At 43.3% G+C, this 16,966-nt stretch overlaps 1 protein-coding gene across 3 annotated transcripts in view; it reads right to left on the bottom strand.

The window, feature by feature from the left end:
* Positions 1-16,966, bottom strand: part of SLX4IP (SLX4 interacting protein) — a 96,385-nt gene that overhangs the window by 61,512 nt on the left and 17,907 nt on the right. The gene's annotated exons all lie outside the window — the stretch shown is intronic.

The following is a 16,966-nucleotide window of genomic DNA, read 5'->3' as shown; positions in this document are numbered from 1 at the left end:
AATAATCTGTTAAACATTAAAAGCTTTCCTAAACAGGGCTGCCTTCAGATGTCTTCTAAAAGTCTGGTAGTTGTTGTTCTCTTTGACATCTGCTGGGAGGGCGTTCCACAGGGCGGGTGCCACTACTGAGAAGACCCTCTGCCTGGTTCCCTGTAACTTGGCTTCTTGCAGGGAGGGAACCTCCAGAAGGCCCTCAGAGCTGGACCTCTGTGTCTGGGCTGAACGATGGAGGTGGAGACACTCTTTCAGGTATATTGGGCTGAGGCCGTTTAGGGCTTTAAAGGTCAGCACCAACACTTTGAATTGTGCTCAGAAACACACTGGGAGCCAATGTAGGTTTTTCAGGACCGGTGTTATATGGTCTTGGCGGCCACTCCCATTTACCAAGAGTGGGGAACTATCGCTCTTCTGGATGTTGCAGAACCAGAACTCCCATTAGCATGCATAGGCAATGCCAAAGGTTCCCTGCAACTGCAGTGGACCCATGGATATACATCTGCCTTGCATGCACTTGATTAAAAGGATTATAATCTATTACATGACTTACTGTCATGTCCATGCCACAGTTATTTCAACATTTTTAAATGAAAAATATATGTAATAAAGCCATCAATTCAAGTTAATCAAGGCTAAATCCTTCCAGATGTCTTCGTTGTTCTAGCAGTTATACCAAGAAATAACTGGGTAACGCATACCGTCACTTTTCATAAATGTTCCACAAATACACCCCAATAGGCCAGCATCTTATGCACACTTTCCTGGGAGTGAAGCCCATCAAACACAACCGGGCTTACTCACAAGCAAACATACATGAGAGTTCAATGGCAAGTAAATCTCCAAAGAGAGACTTCCAAACTCTTCAGGAGTGTCTGGATCATAAAGAACACTTCGGCAGAAAGGAAGGCATTCTACACTTAAACGGGTTTTTTAGAAAATGTAAATTATGAGCTTTTAAACGGGGGGAGGGGATCTTCTCCCCCTTCCCATGTGTCTTATGCGCCAACAAAAGCAATAATGTTTTAGCTCTCCATTTCTTTTTATCTATCATCACAGCAAGATTAGAAATAATAATAAAAAGAAAGAAATTCTGGTTTATACAACCCGTGAATAATTGCTGGCACACTAATATTTTAAAGATTGCTTTTCTCCCTCCTACTTGCTGAAATGCAGCTCTGGTCTTCATCAGTCTGGGTTCCCAAGTGCCCTTCAACTTGCACTAATCTCTTTCAGAGGTTCCCACTGTCAAAAACCTGCTCTTGCAAGCAAGCAAAGTTGCAGTAAAGAGTGGGGATATTCCTCAGTGCTGTTGCCCTTTAACCTTGCTATCAGATGCTTGTGTAGCAGAGATCTCGGGCAAAAAGGAATGATTTCCCCCATTAATACTGACTGAAGGCATTTGGCATCCTGACTTTAGAGCTTGCTTGTTCCAGAATTTCAACTATACATTCAGTTTTGGTGACTGAAACGTTGGTTTAAGGAGCCATTTTGGTGCACAGCTTATATATCATGAGTTTCTAACACTGACTGGGATTTGCTGCCCCTGTGGAACCTGCAGCCTGAGGTGGTCACCTCACCCTGCCTCGTGGGTGAGCTGGCCCTGGTCTCAAACTTGAGTTCTGTTCAGGGATTCCCAACCCAAACTACAAGTAAATCAAAACTCAGAAATGGAAGGAAACTTCAATGTCAACTGAAACTTGTCAATCACTTGATCATTATCACAGGGTAGAAATTATATATCAAACAGATGGGAAGCTCTTTAAACTGAGTAGGCTGAAAGCAAAGATTAAGGTAACCATAACTTCCGTTATAGAACTTCAATATGCAGATGACAACATAGTGTGTACACACTCAGAGGATGACCTCCAAACTATCCTAAATATTTTCGCAGAAGCTTATGGAAAGCTTGGCCTATTGCTCAATATCCATAAAACCAAAGTGCTGCACCAACAAGAACAAATCAACCCCTCCACAGTGCCACAAATATAACTTAATGGAGTAACATTGGAAAATGTTGATCACTTTTCCTACCTGGGTTGTTAACTTTCCACAAGTGTCAACATTGATGAAGAAACCCAACGTCATCTGAGCTCTGCGAGTGCAGCTTTCTCCCAATTGAGGACCAGGACATTTGCAGGGAAACCAAAATGCTTGTTTACAAAGCTATTGTACTGCCAACTTTCCTGTATGCTTGTGAAACATGGACCACTTTTAAACACAACTCCTCAAAAGATTCCCTCAACGGTGTCTCCAAAAATGTTTACACATCACTTCAGAAGACAGGCAAACTAATGCCAGTGTACTGGAAGAAGCAAAGATCACCAGTGTCAAAGCAATGATTCTTCAACATCAACTTCACTGGACAGGTCATGTTGTGCGGATGCCTGACTATCATCTTCCAAAGCAACTACTCTACTCACAACTTAAGAATGGAAAGTGAAATACCGCTGGAGAAAAAAAGAGGTTTAAAGACTCTCTCAAGGCAAATCTTTTAAAATGTGGTATAAGCATAGAAAATTGGGAAGCACTGGCCTGCAAGTGCTCCAACTGGAGAACAGCCTTTACCAAAGGTGTGGTGAGCTTTGAGGAAGCACAAATTCAGGATGGAAAGGAGAAACGAGCCAAGAGGAAGGCACGTTTGGCAAATCCTCACCGTGATCAACTTCTGCCCAGAAACCTATGTCCCCACTGTGGAAGGACGTGTGGATCCAGAATTGGCCTCCACAGTCACTTACGGACTCACTGTTAAAACCGCTTTCATGGAAGACAATCTTACTCAGCCACAAGTGTTCGCCAAAGAAGAAAGATACCGTATTTTTTGCTCTATAAGACTCACTTTTTCCCTCCTAAAAAGTAAGGGGAAATGTGTGTGCGTCTTATGGAGTGAATGCAGGCTGCGCAGCTATCCCAGAAGCCAGAACAGCAAGAGAGATTGCTGCTTTCACTGCGCAGCGATCCCTCTTGCTGTTCTGGCTTCTGAGATTCAGAATATTTTTTTTCTTGTTTTCCTCCTCCAAAAACTGGGTGCGTCTTGTGGTCTGGTGCGTCTTATAGAGCGAAAAATACGGTAATTAAATGCAGAGCTATTACTGCTCATAAATGGGTTCTTTCAACACATTATTTTGGTCACCTCCAGGAACAAGGAGTCTCCCTTTGCTTTAAAGGCAGCTGACACAAAACTATGAATAATACTTAACTCGGTCCAGACACTAATTCCTGCATAAAATCTGCATAAGTAAACAGTTTAGTTCCACATTAATGGGAGGCTACAGAATGGAAGAGTTCACCAAACAGGGCTGACATAGTCGCACACAGAACTTTTAACATGCTGATCATATTAAGAACAGGGCACAATAAATGTTTCCACTTCGTAAGAATCCAGACTGTTTACATGCTTAAGTGGCTAGAGACTTGGCTGTCTGTGTGTGGTCTATCTTTCAGTATTATAACCTCAAATATAAAGAGCAGCAGCATGGAAATCATTTTAGTTGCAAGGGAGGCCACAATTTGGTTACTGAAATTCTCAAGATACAACTTAAAGCGTGTTCTAAACACACACACGCTGAATAAAAATGATTCAGCAGAAGATAAACAGCAGCAGAGGAGACAGGAAATCTAACGAGCAATTTCAGGATTTACTGAAGACACAAGTCAAACTAAGATGCTCTTAGCAATCCGCAAAAGGGGAGACAGGAGGCAGAGCTTTCCATCTTAAGTTTTACCTGCACGAAACAATTATTTGCCATTATAGCTGCGGTTGCTCAGATAATAAATCCTGCTCAGGAATTCAATCTGACTGGATCTCCTTGCTGCCTGAGAGTAGTAGGAAAACAGTTGTGTTTAAGTAGCATACAAAAATCTCAGGTGGTGGATGGCGTGCAGAAATGGCAACTTATTTCTAGGGCAAAATAAGGTGATAGGAATTGTGCTGTCCGAGCTGTGTCTGAAAACTTAAAGATAAAGGGACCCCTGACCGTTAGGTCCAGTCGTGGACTCTGGGGTTGTGGCGCTCATCTAGCTTTACTGGCCGAGGAAGCCGGCGTACAGCTTCCGGGTCATGTGGCCAGCATGACTAAGCCGCTTCTGGCGAACCAGAGCAGCACACGGAAATGCCATTTATCTTCCTGCTGGAGCGGTACCTATTTATCTACTTGCACTTCATGCTAGGTTGGCAGGAGCAGGGACCAAGCAACGGGAGCTCACCCCGTCGCGGGGATTCGAACTGCTGACTTTCTGATCAGCAAGCCCTAGGCTCAGTGGTTTAGACCACAGCGCCACCAGCGTTTGAAAACTTAGTTGAGAACAAAAACGAAAACCATACATTTTCATTCTGATACCACTTTTGATGCTGGTTTGGGGTTTTTTTTTTCCAAAAGAGAACATGTTTTTTAAATGCTCATATAAACTAAGGTGCTATGCACTCTACTCAGATTTCTGCAAATTAAGCACAATGGGCATATGCAATTTCACTGTAGTTGGAAAGGACCCTGAGCACCATCTCATCCAACAGTGAAGAATCTCAACTGAAGCATCCAAGACAGATGGTCATCCAATCTCCAATGAAAATCTCCAATGAAGGAGATTGAATGAAGGATGGGATAATGAAATTGTTTGATTTATTTTATTGTTTTTGTTTTGTTTTGTTAATTTGATGTGTTGTATTGTATTGGTTTTTTTTTTAGTGTTTAAGTTTTTGGAAAAATAATAAATATTATTTAAAAAAAAATGAAGGAGAGCCCACCACCTACCATGGGAATCCATTCAACTTATTCTCAAAACCTATATAACTTTCACCAAGGTTGGCAAATAGCTTGAGAGGCTAGATGCTCCATTCTTGGCCCATGAAGTCTCCACCCTCAGGGCTTAATATCTGCATGAAGAATTTAAGATATATTTCTCAGATGCCACATTTTATGCTCAAAACCGGCATCCACGTCTGTGCAATGATTTTCAGCGCAGAGATTGCGTTAAGTAACATGTATGAATGTTGAATGTGTAAGCATATGTCTAGAAACAATGGATAAAACAAACACCATTAGCTGTAACTGCTGGCTAAGTGTTTAACGGTTACTGTACAGTGGGCGCTCGGGTTGCGAACGTGATCCGTGTGGGAGGCACATTCGCAACCCGCAGAGCTCGCAACCCTCAGCGCTGCGTCTGCGCATGCGCGGGTCGCGATTCAGTGCTTCTGCGCATGCGCAAAGCGCGATTTAGCACTTCTGTGCATGCGCAAGCACTGAAACCCGGAAGCAACCAGTTCCGGTACTTCCAAGTTCGGCGCAGTGTGCAACCTGAAAACGCACAACCTGAAGCGTCTGCAACCTGAGGTATGACTTTTTTTTTAAAAAGAACAATTACCAGAGAATATGAAGATCTCGCCACCAGCCCAAGAGCATTTGTAATCATTTTGGGCGCATTTCAGAAAGCAAACATGTGTCTGGAGTATCACTTACTCACTGCATGCTTGTCAAGGAAAGCCACCACAGCAGAGAAACACACTATCTTTAAATATAAAAAACTACCCAAAAAAACCACTTGACAGAGAAAAGTGATGTATTATCCTGGAATTAGATCAGGTTTCCTGGGCCATTTTGTCTCTCCTTTTGCTTTGCTGGGTTGTTTTATTATTAAAGAGAAGCAATTCAATCTGCCAGAAGGGAAGGATAACCAAACCTCTGTACTAATTGTGGTTAACACCTGCCTGCAGTTTCAAAGGGCAGATAATGCCGGTGGCATACAAGCCGAGTGCTAGACTCACCAGGGACCTGCAAAAAGATGTGGATGGTTATCTCAATTGGTATGTGAAAATCAGCTCCGTCTCTCTCACATGCACACAGGCTAATCCGTCTCTTTCCCTCAGTTGCCTGGACTTTAGTCCCACCCACCCCGCATTTCCTGCCCAGCCCTATCCCTTAGCTCTATTACCTCTTGGGCCTTCATCCCAATTACTTTCTCAGATTCCCTGCCCACCCAGAGAGATGGAGAAAGGGCAAGCAGAAGAATAAGCATTCAGATAAGCGCATGCAACCGACACACACGAACATAGCAGGGATATATTGCAGAGTGCAAGATTCCTTTGTACGCTGTGCACCAGGGATGAGGAACCTGTGGCGCGCCGAATATTACTGAACTACAACTCTCTTTTTTTTTTAAAATATTTTTATTGATTTTTTAACACTTAATTAACACATACAAAACACAATACAATAACAAACAAACACACAAACATGTAAAATTTCAAATCCTTCTTTTCATAACCCTGTTCTCTCCGACTTCCCCATACCCTCCCTTTCTGCATCCCTGTTTTCAAATTTCTTCCAGCAAATCCTCTCTTCAAATTTTAATTAATTGACCTTTAAACCCTCTTGTCATTACCAAGTCAATACAGCAGTAACCTCATAATTTCCTAACCTTGGCGTTTTAGCATTCATTTACTTTATAATAGTTCTTAAGATAAACTTTGAATTTCTTCCAATCTTCCTCCACTGTCTCTTTTCCTTGATCTCGGATTCTGCCGGTCATCTCAGCTAGTCCCATGTAGTCAATCACCTTCATCTGCCATTCTTCCAGTGTGGGTAGTTCTTGTGTCTTCCAATACTTTGCTATAAGGACTCTTGCTGCTGTTGTGGCGTACATAAAAAAAGTTCTGTCCTTCTTTAACACCAATTGGCCAACCATGCCCAGGAGAAAAGCCTCTGGTTTCTTAAGAAAGGTATACTTAAATACCTTTTTCAATTCATTATAAATCATCTCCCAGAAATCTTTAATCCTTGGGCAAGTCCACCAAAGATGAAAGAATGTACCTTCAGTTTCTTTACATTTCCAGCATTTATTATCGGGCAAATGATAAATTTTTGCAAGCTTGACTGGTGTCATGTACCACCTGTAAATCATTTTCATAATATTTTCTCTTAGGGCATTACATGCCGTAAACTTTATACCGGTGGTCCATAACTTTTCCCAGTCAGCAAACATAATGTTATAACCGAAATCCTGTGCCCATTTAATCATAGCTGACTTAACCGTCTCGTCCTGAGTATTCCACTTCAGCAACAAGTTATACATTCTTGACAAAGTTTTAGTATTGGGTTCTAACAATTCCGTTTCTAATTTGGATCTTTCCACCTGGAAGCCAATTTTTCTGTCTTGTTTAAAAACCTCCATTATTTGATAATAATGGAGCCAATCTTGAACTTTAGGCTTCAATTTTTCATAGCTCTGTAGTTTTACCTTATCTCCCTCTTGCTCTAGAATTTCCCCATATTTTGGCCATTTCGATTCCATATTAAGTTTTTTCAACCCTTTAGCTTCCATTGGCGACAGCCACCTTGGGGTTTTGTTTTCCAACAAGTCTTTATATCTAATCCAAACATTATATAAAGCTTTCCTAACAATGTGATTCTTAAAACCTTTATGAACCTTTACCTTGTCGTACCATATATAAGCATGCCATCCGAAGGTATTATTGAACCCTTCCAAATCTAAAATGTCTGTATTCTCAAGGAGCAGCCAATCTTTCAACCAGCAAAAAGCTGCTGATTCATAGTACAACTTTAAGTCCGGCAGGGCAAACCCCCCTCTTTCTTTTGCATCCGTAAGTATCTTAAATTTTATTCTGGGCTTTTTGCCCTGCCAGACAAATTTAGATATATCTTTCTGCCACCTCTTGAAACAGTCCATTTTGTCCAAAATCTGCAAAGCCTGAAATAAGAACAGCATTCTAGGCAAAACATTCATCTTAATAACAGCAATTCGGCCTAACAAGGAAAGCTTCAAATTTGACCAAACTTCTAGCTCTTTCTTAACTTCCATCCAACATTTCTCATAATTATCTTTAAATAGATTCACATTTTTAGATGTCATGTTCACATAACATGAACTACAACTCTCAAACTGGCCGGGAGTGGATTATAACAATATCTGGCAGGTCGCAGAGTGGCATCACTGCTGTACGCCCTTACGCAACCAAACGTTGGTACATGTTGGACAACTTCTGAAGAGCTCCTGCAGGGATATATAAGCTTGCCTTATGCCAGAACCTGTTTCTGTGTAAAGGTGAAAGCTAAAGGGCCCCTGGACGGTTAAGTGTGTTTGTGTGCGGTTCATTTTGTGTATGCACAGGCAACATCTAACTGATGCACAATCAAACACATCATGGTGCATGTAAGTGGCCGGAAAAGGAGGTGGAAGGTAAAAATAAAGGACCCCTGGACGGTTAAGTCCAGTCAAAGGCGACTATGGGGCTGCGGCACTCATCTCGCTTTCAGGCCGAGGGAGCCGGCGTTTGTCCACAGACAGCTTTCCGGGTCATGTGGCCAGCATGACTAAACCGCTTCTGGCGCAAGGGAACACTGTGACGGAAACCAGAGCACATGGAAACGCCATTTCCCTTCCCGCCACAGTGGTACCAATTTATCTACTTGCACTTTGATGTGCTTTCGAACTGCTAGGTTGGCAGGAGCTGGGACTGAACAATGGGAGCTCACCCCGTGGTGGGGATTCGAACCTCCGACCTTCTGATTGGCAAGCCCAAGAGGCTCAGTGGTTTAGACAGGCTTCCTCAACCTCAGCCTTCCAGATGTTTTTGGCCTACAACTCCCATGATCCCTAGCTAGCAGGACCAGTGGTCAGGGATGGTGGGAATTGTAGTCTCAAAACATCTGGAAGGCCAAGATTGAGGAAGCCTGGTTTAGACCGCAGCGCCACCTTCGACCCTTTTGTTTCTGTGTATGTGTGTGTGTCCGTAATGACGATGCTTGATGGCTTGTCCCCAAACACAGGGAACAGACCACACAAGCTACTGCAACTTCTTCTACAAATGTGCACACACTGAGATCAGGGCAGGATCACCAAAAGGCCGAGAGATAGCCACTGGCTTCGGGATTTCCTCTGCTGCACAGAATTACAGCACAGCGTTACGAGGAGCTCAGGTTTCATCCAGAGGTGGCTGTGCAATGCCGTAAAGTGTTTCTGCTCACATAAGATGGCACATCCAGTTTTCACTTATCCCACTGCAGCCCTCCATGCTTTATCCAAAGCCTCCAACATTTCTCCAGTGAAAATAGTGGCTCCTTGTTCAATAGCAGTAGTTGTAGTAGTAGTAGTAATAGTAATAGTAGTATTAATTTTCTTATTTATACCCTGCCTATCTGAGTGGGTTGCCCCAGCCACCCTGGAGGCTTCCAACATATATGAAAACATAATAAAACGTTTTTTAAAAACTTCCCTATACAGGGCTGCCTTCAGATGTCTTCTAAAGATTGTATAGCTACTTATCTCCTTGGCTTGGGGGTCGGATAACTCCATACCCTCCAACATTTCATGGGTGGAAATAGGGTTAATGGTTTGAATCCCTGCTGAGCCTAGGGCTTGCCGATCAGAAGGTCGGTGGTTCGAATCCCCGCAACGGGGTGAGCTCCCGTTGCTCGGTCCCTGCTCCTGCCAACCTATCAGTTCAAAAGCATGTCAAAGTGCAAATAGATAAATAGGTACTGCTCCGGCACAAAGCTAAACGGCGTTTCCGTACACTGCTCTGGTTCGCCAGAAGCAGCTTAGACATTCTGGCCACAGGACCCGGAAGCTGTTTGCCGGCTCCCTCGGCCAGTAAAGTGAGATAAGCGCCGCAACCTCAGAGTCGTCCACGACTGGACCTAAAGGTCAGGGATCCCTTTACCATACCCTCCTGCATTTCTCCACTGAAAATATGGACGTCCTAAGGAAAAGCGGGGCATTCCGGGAACAAATCAGAAATCAGGACAGCTTCTGTAAATCCGGGACTGCCCCCTGGAAAACAGGGACACTTGGATTTCCAGAGGATCCGCCAACCCTCAAGAGCAGCTTGGTGGGTGTGGGTGTGGGTGTGCGCGCATGTGAAAACTATACAATACTTTCTGCTTGTGCAAAGCCACCCGCTGGATACAACGCCTTTGTTTTGGGAAGGCCCGACTTCCTTGCACAGAAGTGGTGAGCTGCAGGATCTTATCTTAGCTTGAAAGGGGTCCCCCCCCCTTAAATCATTTATATTACTGCACTTAGCTAACTTCTCCAGGTTTAGTTTGGAGACTAACCTTTTGTCCCAAGGAATTCCATTAGAAGCCCTTAAATATTAAAGTTTCATGTTGCAGCCTGAGACCGTATTTCCCATGTCAGAAGCAAAGACAAATGGTAATATAATCTTCAAATGATTCAATATATGGAAGAATGAAGAATGGCATTTTTTCGGCCGTGCAAACCTTGCCCAGCTCTGCTGTAAGAGAGTATCCATGTGAACCAGGATAATGTTTCAATTGCTATAGCAACAGAAACTGGAGTTCCCCAAGCTTGCTACAGAGCCATTCTGTCGGCTAAGGAGGGTAGTTTTCTAGATGTGTGTTTAAGAGGGGGAAATGCAAGCCCTTGCTTGCAGAACGAAAGCAGCGCTCTTCAGTCGAACTGTTTCCAAATGCACGGAAACGTTAAGATCATGACACCCCAAATGACCTAGGAAGAAAACCCACGCTTTGCCAGTACAGCTGCTGAAATCGTGGGGAAGTCTAAAGCAACAGAGAGAAAATTACTAAAACTAAAAATGAAGGGAAAAACGATTTTGCAATTGCAGCGAATACGTTTTAGGACAGCGAGAAACATTCTCCTTTTTCTTTTCTTTCTTGAAATGATTTGTATTTGATTTTACAAACACAAATACCAAATAGATAACCATATATTGAGATTTCCCTGACTCTCCAGACTCCCCCCCCCCTTTGTGGGTCCAGTTATCAAACATCTTCAGCTACATATTGTCTCACAATCCATATATTATATCTCTCCATGTTTATCCACAGCGTTTGTTACATTACAAGTGTTATTAAAATCCTGTTAATGTTTTTATCTGCTTACAGTGGTCTCCTAAATAAATTGTAAATTTTTCCCATTCTTTCTTAAAAGTTTCTCTTCTTGGTTGCTGAGCTTTAGAGACATTCTCAAAACAAATGCTGGTCAGAGGATTCGATATAATATGGTCAGGAAAGCGATGTTCAAAACCAAATAATGCTATACTGAAAAGAATTTGGAAGCTGCCCTATAGGCAGAATGGGGCAGCCATATTTTTTTTAGCAGTACAGGGAACCTGTAGCACATTAACTCCAATCCAGAAAAACATGCACTGGTTGCCTATATGCTACAGAGCCCAGTTAATGGTGATGCCATTTGAATCACTAATGATTTCTCCCTTCACCCAAACTTTTATAGGGATTTAATTCAGCCAGGCGAGATGTAAATTAGCTGTGAAATTGTTGCTAATTGGTTTTAATAGATGTTTTAGATATATGGTTATGCTAACCTACAAGCCTTGATGAACTGAATGGGGTTTATTTCTGAGTAGACACGGCTAGGATGCTCCTGTTAGGGTGTTCTTCTACTAAGTTATACTCAGAATAGATCTATTAAAATTAAGGAACCCAAGCTAGCCGTGTTCATTATTTTCAATGCGACCACTCTGAGTTTAACTAATTGATACAACCTTTAATCAGCGTTGTGCATTTTATTGTAGCATTGTGTTATTTTGTAACCTTGAGAGCATGGCTGATGAAGAGCGGAATTAAAAATGAGCAAATAAATGCTCGGGGGATGCCGTGTAAGATAAAAGGCAGGAGCAAAATACATAAACTGCACACCCCTCTCCTCCTTTTCAAGTTTTCACTTTTGCATCTCTGTTTGTCCAATGTCACTCAGTTGCAAATGACATTGGATTACACTTAGCACTGCAGGGAAACTCCCACGAAGTTCCACTATTTCAAGTGGTGCTTCTTAGCACAGAACCAAAATTTGCCAAATGATTCAGCTATCGAACGAAAGTTTGACTCACAAGGATTATGGCTGCTGGAGGTGGCCAAGCAAAATGCTTCCTTTGTTTTCATCCCACTCTGCCTGGGTCTCTCCTCCCCACCACCTTATAAGACTCAATGAAGCAAGTACAGTGGTACCTTGGGTTACAGACGCTTCAGGTTACAGATTCCGCTAACCCAGAAATAGTACCTCAGGTTAAGAACTTTGCTTCAGGATGCGAACAGAAATCACGCGCTGGTGGCAGCAGTGGGAGGCCCCATTAGGTAAAGTGGTACCTCAGGTTAAGAACAGTTTCAAGTTAAGAATGGACCTCAGGAACGAATTAAGTTCTTAACCCAATATACCACTGTACTCTACTTACTACGCCCCACTCCCTAGAAAAAATAGGTGCCATGAAGTTGTTACAGCAAGTGTCACACTTTTTAACCAAAAAGAGAGGGGGGCTGGTACTCACTAGGCCTCAGCAATACATCAATACATTACCCAGGACAAGTCTGAGGAGCAGACCACGATGTTGGCTTCACTTAGTGGTATATCGCTTTATTGGCCAAGGGAGCCGGCATACAGCTTCTGGCTCATTTGGCCAGCATGACTAAGCAGCTTCTGGAGAACCAGAGCAGTGCATGGAAATGCCATTTACCTTCCCGCCGGAGCAGTGCCTATTTATCTACTTGCACTTTGACGTGCTTTCGAACTGCTAGGTTGGCAGGAGCAGGGACTGAGCAACGGGAGCTCACCCCGTCGTGGGGATTCAAACCGCCGACCTTCTGATCAGCAAGTCGTAGGCTCTGTGGTTTAACCCACAGCGCCACCCACATCCCTGTAAACAAGATACCACATTGCAATTTAAAAGGTGGGTCCTAACTCGCAGAAAGCCATTCCGGATCACGTGGAATATCTGACCACAGGTAAATGACATGTGGGTCAACCGACAAGATCCAGTGGATCGACGAACAGGCATTGCAACACCACCCATCGGTTATCTCTTGCTCCAAATACGACAAGAGGTGGAGGGTGGGCAGAGAGCTAGGGTGCTAGGTGGGACTCCTAGGAAGAGGAAATGTTCACTGGCGGGTTCCCTTTAAATAAGGAAGGCTTTGGTTAGTTTTGGGCATATTTACTTGGGAATAAATCCTTCTGAACTTAATGGGACTTTCCAAGTAACTAGGCATAGGGAAGGTATATGGTTTTCAACAGCGTCTCATGGGTTTTCCATAAGCAGTTACCTAGCCAGACAGTATGGGGAACAGGATGATGGCCTAGAGCAGTGGTTCTCAACCTGTGGGTCCCCAGATGTTGTTGGACTACAACTCCCATAATCCCTGAGCTCTGGCCTTGCTAGCTAGGGGTGATGGGAGTTGTAGCTCAACAACACCTGAGGACCCACAGGTTGAGAAAAGCTGGCCTAGAGGAAGCTTGATGAACTGGTGGCTCCCTAGATGTTGCTGGACTCCAGCTTCTATCATCATCCCTGACCCCTGGCTATGCTGCCTGAGACTGAAGGGGTTCCCGTCTCTGGATTAGAAGGAATTTTGGCTTGACCAGCAGGGCTATTGTTATGTTGGATCACATTTTATTTCTGTATCATTCTTCAGCTGATGTTTTGCTACGTGCCTTCTCAATAACGCAGAAAAGTTTGCCTCCTACTTCTGCTTTGAATTAAAAATAATAATAATCAGGCAGCCATTGAGCTGAGTATATATTTTTTTAAAGGAATGGGTGAGAAACATGAAAATTAAGTGTTGGAGAAAGGGGGATTAGCAAGAAAGATGGCTAAGACAAGGGAAGTCCCATATTATTAATGCTTTGATCGAACTTAACATAGGCAGGCAGTTTGGGGAAAAAATACCTCTACATGTGCTCATAAACTTGTGTAGATATATTTGCAAGGCTGCCGCTGATCAAAGACAAAACAGAGAATGTGACGGTGTTCTCTTTAATATGTCCCCCCCCCCCCCCATAAATCAGAATAAAACTTTATTCTGCCATAGCGACTTCCACTAGAAGTCTAAATCACCTCATAACTCTTGGGTTCTAACTGATAGCAAGATACTGGTGCCTGGCAATTTAAAGAGAAATCTAGAATGCTGTTGGATAAATGAAAAGTTACTATCTCAGTTACACATCATGGCATTCTAACAAACAATATAAGGAAGATAGACGTACAGAATAGGCTTGAAAAGTAACCACGAACCATATTTCTTGGCTTCAGTTGATTTAACTGACAATGAGGTAGGCAATATAATATTTTACTAGCACCACTCATGTCAGAAAACACCAAGCAAGACATACTTCCATAGATGTTTCATGGAACAACTGCGATTTCTTCACCTTCCAGACAGATTTTCAGTTCCTGAATTTATTTTTAGCCAAGGGGAGTTTATACTTGCAGCTTTCACAATTATGGTTGCATTTTATGGATGAAGTACATGAGTACTTTGGCTAGACCGTCAGCGTGAATGAACATCCATTGCAACCAGCTGACCATCAGTCAGCGTTGAAAAGGGGTTTCTCCAAAAGCCATGAGTCAGATGCTTACTAGTCGCAATGACAGAGGCATTTTTTAAAAAATCAATCAACACAAAGCTGTCAAAATGCAGTAACTTTTTGCAGAGTCATGGTAGAGTGCTATGAATAACAGTTTGTGTGTGATGCTCAAATAACACCCTGGTGATTAGAGAAGTGAAACTAAACCCACATCCTCACTACACAATGAACTAAACTAGCTTACTTGTGTTTGACTGGGTTTGGGGTTTGTGTGGAGGAAATAACCGAGTAAAAAACGTCAACAGAAAAAGGGAAGTCCATGTGGAGAAGCTGCAAGCTTTTCGTTTATCTGTTTTGTTCCGGCTTATATCATCACAGTTTATCTCACAATGCTGAAAAATTATCCGACAGAGCATTACTGGGCTGGTCCAGACATAATGCTGAGTCACGGTTTAGTGTCAACTGCACACACCTTTGGCTGGTGTGTTCGCTTCCACACAGCCACGAGAAAGAGATTACATTCATTTCCATTTTCAACTAAACGGTCTGGCATTATGTCCATACCTGGATAAAATAACTATGGCTTACTGCAAACAAGATTCAGCTCACTTTTTTCAATGAATCATAGTTAACACAATAATAATAATAATAATAATAATAATAATAATTTATTTATACCCCGCCCATCTGGCTGAGTTTCCCCAGCCACTCTGGGCGGCTCCCAATCAAGTATTAAAAACAATACAGCATTAAATATTAAAAACTTCCCAAAACAGGGATGCCTTCACATGTCTTTTAAAAATAGGATAGCTGTTTATTTCCTTGACATCTGATGGGTGGGTGTTCCACAGGGCGGGCGCCACTACCGAGAAGGCCCTCCGTCTGGTTCCCTGTAATCTCACTTTGCAATGAGGGAACCGTCAGAAGGCCCTTGGCGCTGAATCTCAGTGTCCGGGCTGAATGATGGAGGTGGAGACGCTCTTTCAGGTATACGGGACCGAGGCCATTTAAGGCTTTAAAGGTCAGCACCAACACTTTGAATTGTGCTAGTGATCTTTGTTTTTGTGTGTGAATGGGGTGGGTGGGTGTTTTGGATCAGGTTAGCCATATTGATTCGTATGCTGCCAGGGGATTCTTGTTGTTGTCTTGTTGGGCTGTGTATGTGATAAAGGGGAGCCATACCGGGGTGAAGGTGTCTTCTTCTATTTGTTCCTGTGTCAGTTTCAGTTTATTGGTTAATTTTTCTAGTAGGGCTGTTTCCCATACTATTTGGTACCATTGGTCCATGCTGACTCCTGACAGGTCTCTCCAGTGTCTGGTTATGATGTTTCTGGCTGCTGAAAGTAGGTGGGTTATGAGTTCTTTGTGATGTAAATGGGCGTTATTGTCTTGGAAGATGTTTAGTAGGGCCAATTCTGGGGTGATTTCTAATACCTGCTTAGTTATTTTACATATTTCTTATATGGCTGTTGGCCAGAATAGTTGGATTTTGGGGCATTCCCACCACATGTGGAGGTATGTGCCTGTGGAGGGGCACCCTCTCCAACATTTGTACCACGCTCTCAATTCTCACCTTCCCACTTTCAGCCGGAGGTCTAACCCAGCACCTTTGAAGAAGAAGTTAAAAATAGTGGATAACCTTCATCAAAGGCTGGTTCCAGAAACCTGCTTTTCTCTTTTGCTCCTGTACTATGGGCATTGTCCTGTTTCTTACTGTACCAAGTTAAACAAATCAATTTGCGTTCCAGGACAGAAGAAATATCGACAGTGCGTTGCTTGGAACGACCTTAGACGAGGCAGCATCGCCAGCTGCGAATGCAGTCAAGGGCCTGGCGACATGTTATAGTCATCATGATAAAAAAAAAAAAACCAGTCCAGTGTGGATCAGGATAAAGGTTGAAACCAGTTCTGATGACTATTGAGAACTCCCCCAAAGACAGCCAGAGAAAGCTTCAGAGGATTGATGTTAGGCCAAGGAACAGAGAAGCAGGAGGCATTGGCCATTTGCCACCTGTTTAACGGTGCTTATCCCATCTCTTCTCACTAATTTGCCTTGGGGATTGGAACAGGGAGGAGGGACAATTAGACACTTAAGGAAATGGAAGATAAGTGGTGATAACAGCTTCTAGAGAGAGGTGGTTCCAGCTTCCCTGCTTTGATCCCCTCCAGCTTTCTCTGCTTATCTTCAGAGATGAGCTTGGCTGGTTTTGATGTTCTGAATGCAACAGTTCGCCCAGCACAAGCCTGGCTCTCGAGACTGAGCGGTCTTGCAGAGGAGCAGTCACGGCAGCAAACCCCTGCACAAACTGGCTTCACGGGAACTTCACAGAAAGCCCCCGCAGTCGATTGCAACAATGATGACGTCAATATCAGCTACATGAGCCATTTTCCGTGACGAGCTCCAACATAGCTTGGATCACATCTGAATGGCCCTCTTCTCTTTCTCTTTGACAATCACTCATAGCCGAGTAAGATTGTCTTCCATAAACATGGTTTTAATAGTGAGTCCGTAAGTGACTGTGGAGGCCGATTCTTGATCCACATATCCTTCCACAGTGGGGACATAGGTTTCCGGGAAGGAGTTGATCACAGTGAGAGTTTGCCAAACATGGATTCTGCTTAGCATGTTTCTCCCTTTCGTCCTGAGTTCGAGAGCATC

Source organism: Podarcis pityusensis (assembly GCF_964106645.2).
Source record: "Podarcis pityusensis genome assembly, chromosome: 3".
In the NCBI taxonomy this organism is placed as follows: domain Eukaryota; kingdom Metazoa; phylum Chordata; class Lepidosauria; order Squamata; family Lacertidae; genus Podarcis; species Podarcis pityusensis.
The sequence above is the reverse complement of the archived record's forward strand: the minus strand, read 5'-3'. Positions and strand labels throughout refer to the sequence as shown.